The following is a 6,692-nucleotide window of genomic DNA, read 5'->3' on the forward strand; positions in this document are numbered from 1 at the left end:
TCCTCTAAGGAGACACCAAAATGGGATTAGATATGCAAGAGATGCACCGAGGGAAACTTGTGACGAATGGAAGGAGGAGAGAACTGGAATAGGCCAGGACTCCCACAACAGAGGTTGGACACTTGTCAAAGGAGAGAAGGAAGGAAGGATTGGCTAGCAATTGCCTCAGACATTGTATGACTCAAAGAAAGTCTTGGCTAGGCAAGCAGGGCGTCCCAGGGTGAAGAGTGACCCTTAGAAAATACTGTTCCGAGCAGAAATGGCCCAGCTCCAAGAATTCCGCCATCTCAGTGACAGGCTGAAAGCAGCCCTGGGAGACAGCATGGCGTCTGCGTGAATGCCGCACTGGACGTGAAGTTGCTGTCTTCTGTCCTGGAGAAGACCTGGAAGCTATGCACGAACTACACTCCTTGCAGCAGCTTCTCTTGCAGGGAGGTCTGAGCCGGGCACCTTCTTGGCCACCAGAGGTTCCTGTTTGCACGGCTTCGTTCCTGGGCTCTGTTATTCCACTGGCCAACTTCTCTATGCCTGTGCCATTTACAAAGAGAGATCCTCCGAATACGTTCTAATGCTGGTGGGCTTAGTCACTTCTTTAGAACTGTCCTTGTTGCTCTTGATCCTTTACTCCTTCATATGTATTCAGAGCTTTTAAGCAGAGGAGTCAGATCTGTGCCGCAGCAGAACTCAAGCAGATGTGTGGGTTATTATAGGGATGAGAGATTTCAGGCTAAGAGAGCTCCTGGGATGTAATTTCCATAGTCCAGGCAAGAGATAAGACGGTATAGATGAGTGGATTTAGACAGCAACAATGAGAAAAGACAGAAGGTTATGGATACAAGATAATAGGGAAGCAGAAGGGTGGGAGGCAGGGAAAACTGAGATAATCCCCATGTTAATGCCTTGGCTGTCTGCCCAGATTGTGGAGCCCTTCACTGAGTCAGGAAATACAGGAGGAAGAACAGGTTTCAGGGAAAGTTAGTTTGGTTTTGCATCTGCTCATGGGGCACGTATTTAAAGCTGCTCAATGTACACATGGATATAGACATCTGGAGCTCATGCAGAGGCCCAGACTGGCTTTGGGAGGAATCAGTCTGCAAGTGTCATTGTCATCTCATCGTCTCAGTATGGGAGAAAGCATCACCTGGGGAGGGTGGAGAAGATAAGAGGGCTGAGAGCATGGGAAGACACTAACTTATCAAGAGAAGTCAGAGGAGGAGGAACTATCTAAAAAAAAAAAAATTGATAAAGAATCATCAAAAGGAAAAGCTTCTATCTGAAACCCCTTAGGATGGTTACTATCAGAAAGCAAAAATAGAAAATAACAAGAACTGACAGCAATGTAGAGAACCCCTGTGCACTGTTGATGGGAATGTTGAGCAGTGCAAGTGCTATTGTGTAAAAAGTATGGCGGTTCTTCAAAATTAAAAATAGAACTGCCATATGATCCAGCAAATCCACTTTTGAATACATATCCGAAGGAATTGAAATCAGGGTCTTGGAGAGATATTTGCACACCCATGTTCATAGCATTAATCACGATAGCCAAAAGGTGAAAGCAAATGTCCATTGATGGATGGATGGATGGATGGATAAACTAAATGTGGTAGCTGCATACAATGGAACGTTATTTGGCCTTAAAAAGGAATTTCTTTTTCTTTGTCCTTTTTTTTAAAGATTTTATTTATTTTTTTGAAAGAGAGAGAGCAAGCTGAGGGGGAGGAGCAGAGGGAGAGGGAGGAGCAGACTTCCCATCGAGCAGGGAGCCCGATGTAGGGCTTGATCCTGGGACTCTGGGATCATGACCTGAGCTGAAGGCAGACGCCCAACCAACTGAGCCACCCAGGCACCCCAAAAAGGAAGGAATTTCTCACACATGCTACAATGTGGAGGAACCTTGAAGACATCATCCTAAGTAGAATAAGCCAGTCACAAAGAACAAATATTGTATGATTCCATTTACATTCAGAGAGACAAAGTAAAATGGTGGTTGCCAGGGTGGGGAGGAGGGGAATGGGAGTTGCCGTTTAATGGGATGATGAAAAAGCTCTGGGGACAGAGGGCAATGATGGTTGCACCATGACGTGACTGCATTTCATGCCACTAAACGGTATACTTAAAAATGGTTCAAATGGTGAATTTTATGTTGTGTATTTTACCACAATCTTTTTTTTTTTAAAGATTTTATTTATTTATTTGAGACAGAATGAGAGAGACAGAGAGCACATGAGAGGGGGGAGGGTCAGAGGGAGAAGCAGGCTCCCTGCTGAGCAGGGAGCCCGATGCGGGACTCGATTCCGGGACTCCGGGATCATGACCTGAGCCGAAGGCAGTTGCTTAACCAACTGAGCCACCCAGGCGCCCTACCACAATCTTTTAAAAGGCTCTGAGAGAGATTTCTTCGAGAGGATGAAATGTAATGAACACCTAATTTGTTTGATCTTATTGAAAGGAGAGCAAACAACTGAGGGAGTATTTTGGGATATGTTAATAATAAGTACACAGAAAACCCAGTGAACAGAAGATAAGACATTTACCAACTTCTTAAAAAGAAAGTTGTATAGGGGCGCCTGGGTGGCTCAGTCAGTTGAACGTCTGCCTTCGGTTCAGGTCATGATCCTGGGGTCCTGGGATCAAGCCCTACATCGGGCTCCCTGCTCAGTGGGGAGCCTGCTTCTCCCTCTCCCTCTGCCTGCCGCTCCCCCTGCTTGTGCTCTCTCTCTATCAAATAAATAAATAAAATCTTTAAAAAAAAAAAAAAAGTAGAGCCCATAGCAATCTCAGCCACCACTGTTATCAGAGGCTGCAGTGTATAAAATCATCTAGAATCAATTTAGAGAAATGACAAGCCTCTGATCTACATGAAAAGGAAGACGTCCTCAAATCTGTGGTCTGACTTTGACGACCAGGAATCTGTTAAGTCCTCCAGAGGTCTCGATGTGCTCCCCTGCGTCATGCTTGGACTCCCTGGTCTCAGAGTCAGTGAGACCAGGGTCCTACTCAACACAGTCATCAGTCAGGACACTGCCTTAATTCCTCACCCCTTTGTCCTTCACCCCAAATTCCTAACCTTAGATTCTTCTACTTGCTCCTTTTCACTGGCTGTCAAGGATTGCCAGAGAAAAAGTGGATAACCTTGCGAATGGACGCCATTACAAATTTAATGTTTCTGATCTCCCCTGGGCCCTTAAATCTGCTCAGTGTTCCTTTGGTACCTCCATTTCTCCTCTGTCAAATATGTATAAAATAGCACCACAGGATTGCTGTAAAATGTCAATGGAATAATGCATGTAAAACATTTGGCCCAGGGTCTGAGACAGGGCGCTGAATAAAAAATAATTTTTATATACAAATTATTCCCAAGTCTTTCTCTCTCCATTTCCTGAGCTCTCTACTTGAATTCTGAATAATCTCTTCACCCCCCTCAAAATTCCGCTCTTACATCTGCTATCTTGATGAATGACATCATTCCTGCAAGCCAGAAACATCAACCATGTACTTTACCATCTCTCTTACTCCCTATATTCCTTTGATCCCAGAGTCCCTGTCCATTCCATTTCCCCTCTAACTTATCATTTAAATCTACCCCCCCCCTTTGGTCTATAATTTCCACTGATTATAGGAATACCTTGCCTTCCTGGTCCTTCATGCCATTACTCTCTCCCACTTCTAATACACTACCCATTTTGCCACTAGTCTTTCTTTTCCTTTTTTTTTTTTTTTTAATGAGACTTCAAGTGTACAGAATTGGATTTATCACAATCCTTGGTTTTCTTTTTTATTTTTTTTATTGTTATGTTAATCCCCATACATTACATCATTAGTTTTAGATGAAGTGTTCCATGATTCATTGTTTGTGCATAACACCCAGTGCTCCATGCAGAACATGCCCTCTTTAATACCCATCACCAGGCTAACCCATCCTCCCCCCCCCTCCCCTCTAGAACCCTCAGTTTGTTTTTCAGAGTCCATTGTCTCTCATGGTTCATCTACCCCTCCGATTTCCCCCCCTTCATTCTTCCCCTCCTGCTATCTTCTTCTTTTTTTTTTTCCTTAACATATATTGCATTATTTGTTTCAGAGGTACAGATCTGAGATTCAACAGTCTTGCACAATTCACAGCGCTTACCAGAGCACATACCCTCCCCAGTGTCTATCACCCAGTCACCCCATCCCTCCCACCCCACCCCCCACTCCAGCAACCCTCAGTTTGTTTCCTGAGATTAAGAATTCCTCATATCAGTGAGGTCATATGATACATGTCTTTCTCTGTTTGACTTATTTCGCTCAGCATAATACCCTCCAGTTCCATCCACGTCATTGCAAGTGGCAAGATCTCATTCCTTTTGATGGCTGCATAATATTCCATTGTATATATATATATATATATATATATATATACCACATCTTCTTTATCCATTCATCTGTCGATGGACATCTTGGCTCTTTCCACAGTTTGGCTATTGTGGAGATTGCTGCTATAAACATCGGGGTGCACGTACCCTTTCAGATCCCTACTTTTGTATCTTTGGGGTAAATGCCCAGTAGTGCAATTGCTGGATCATATGGTAGCTCTATTTTCAACTTTTTGAGGAACCTCCATACTGTTTTCCAGAGTGGCTGCACCAGCTTGCATTCCCACCAACAGTGTAGGAGGGTTCCCCTTTCTCCACATCCCCGCCAACATCTGTCATTTCCTGACTTGTTAATTTTAGCCATTCTGACTGGTGTGAGGTGGTATCTCATTGAGGTTTTGATTTGGATTTCCCTGATGCCGAGTGATGTTGAGCACTTTTTCATGTGTCTGTTGGCCATTTGGATGTCTTCTTTGGAAAATGTCTGTTCATGTCTTCTGCCCATTTCTTGATTGGATTCTTTGTTCTTTGGGTGTTGAGTTTGATAAGTTCTTTATAGATTTTGGATACTAGCCCTTTATCTGATATGTCATTTGCAAATATCTTCTCCCATTCCGTTGGTTGTCTTTTGGTTTTGTTGACTGTTTCCTTTGCTTTGCAGAAGCTTTTTATCTTGATGAAGTCCCAATAGTTCATTTTTGCCCTTGCTTCCCTTGCCTTTGGCGATGTTTCTAGGAAGAAGTTGCTGCGGCTGAGGTCGAAGAGGTTGCTGCCTGTATTCTCCTTTAGGATTTTGATGGACTCCTGTCTCACATTGAGGTCTTTCAACCATTTGGAGTCTATTTTTGTGTGTGGTGTAAGGAAATGGTCCAGTTTCATTCTTCTGCATGTGGCTATCCAATTTTCCCAACACCATTTGTTGAAGAGATTGTCTTTTTTCCATTGGACATTCTTTCCTGCTTTGTCAAAGATTAGTTGACCATAGAGTTGAGGGTCCATTTCTGGGCTCTCTATTCTGTTCCATTGATCTATGTGTCTGTTTTTGTGCCAGTACCATACTGTCTTGATGATGACAGCTTTGTAATAGAGCTGGAAGTCCGGAATTGTGATGCCGCCAGCTTTGCTTTTCTTTTTCAACATTCCTCTGGCTATTCGGGGTCTTTTCTGGTTCCATACAAATTTTAGGATTATTTGTTCCATTTCTTTAAAAAAAGTGGATGGTATTTTGATGGGGATTGCATTGAATGTGTAGATTGCTCTAGGTAGCATTGACATCTTCACCATATTTGTTCTTCCAATCCATGAGCATGGAACGTTTTTCCATTTCTTTGTGTCTTCCTCAATTTCTTTCATGAGTATTTTATAGTTTTCTGAGTACAGATCCTTTGCCTCTTTGGTTAGATTTATGCCTAGGTATCTTATGGTTTTGGGTGCAATTGTAAATGGGATCGACTCCTTAATTTCTCTTTCTTCTGTCTTGTTGTTGGTGTATAGGAATGCCACTGACTTCTGTGCATTGATTTTATATCCTGCCACTTTACTGAATTCCTGTATGAGTTCTAGCAGTTTTGGGGTGGAGTCTTTGGGGTTTTCCACATAAAGTATCATATCATCTGCAAAGAGTGAGAGTTTGATTTCTTCTTTGCCGATTTGGATGCCTTTTATTTCCTTTTGTTGTCTGATTGCTGTGGCTAGGACTTCTAATACTATGTTGAATAGCAGTGGTGATAGTGGACATCCCTGCCGCGTTCCTGACCTTAGGGGGAAAGCTCTCAGTTTTTCCCCATTGAGAATGATACTCGCTGTAGGTTTTTCATAGATGGCTTTTATGATATTGAGGTATGTACCCTCTATGCCTATACTCTGAAGAGTTTTGATCAAGAAAGGATGCTGTACTTTGTCAAATGCTTTTTCTGCATCTATTGAGAGGATCATATGATTCTTGTTCTTTCTTTTGTTAATGTATTGTATCACATTGATTGATTTGTGGATGTTGAACCAACCTTGCAGCCCAGGGATAAATCCCATTTGGTTGTGGTGAATAATCCTTTTTTTTTTTTTTTTTATTCTTATGTTAATCCCCATACATTACATCATTAGTTTTAGATGAAGTGTTCCATGATTCATTGTTTGTGCATAACACCCAGTGCTCCATGCAGAACATGCCCTCCTCAATACCCACCACCAGGCTAACCCATCCTCCCACGCCCCTCCCCTCTAGAACCCTGTTTGTTTTTCAGAGTCCATCGTCTCTCATGGTTCGTCTACCCCTCCGATTTCCCCCGCTTCATTCTTCCCCTCCCGCTACCTTCTTCTTCTTTTTTTTTCTTAACATATATT

This window comes from Mirounga angustirostris, unplaced genomic scaffold (genome assembly GCF_029215605.1).
Source record: "Mirounga angustirostris isolate CCGP_5_RB_7025 unplaced genomic scaffold, mMirAng1.0.hap1 SCAF_6, whole genome shotgun sequence".
In the NCBI taxonomy this organism is placed as follows: Eukaryota; Metazoa; Chordata; class Mammalia; order Carnivora; family Phocidae; genus Mirounga; species Mirounga angustirostris.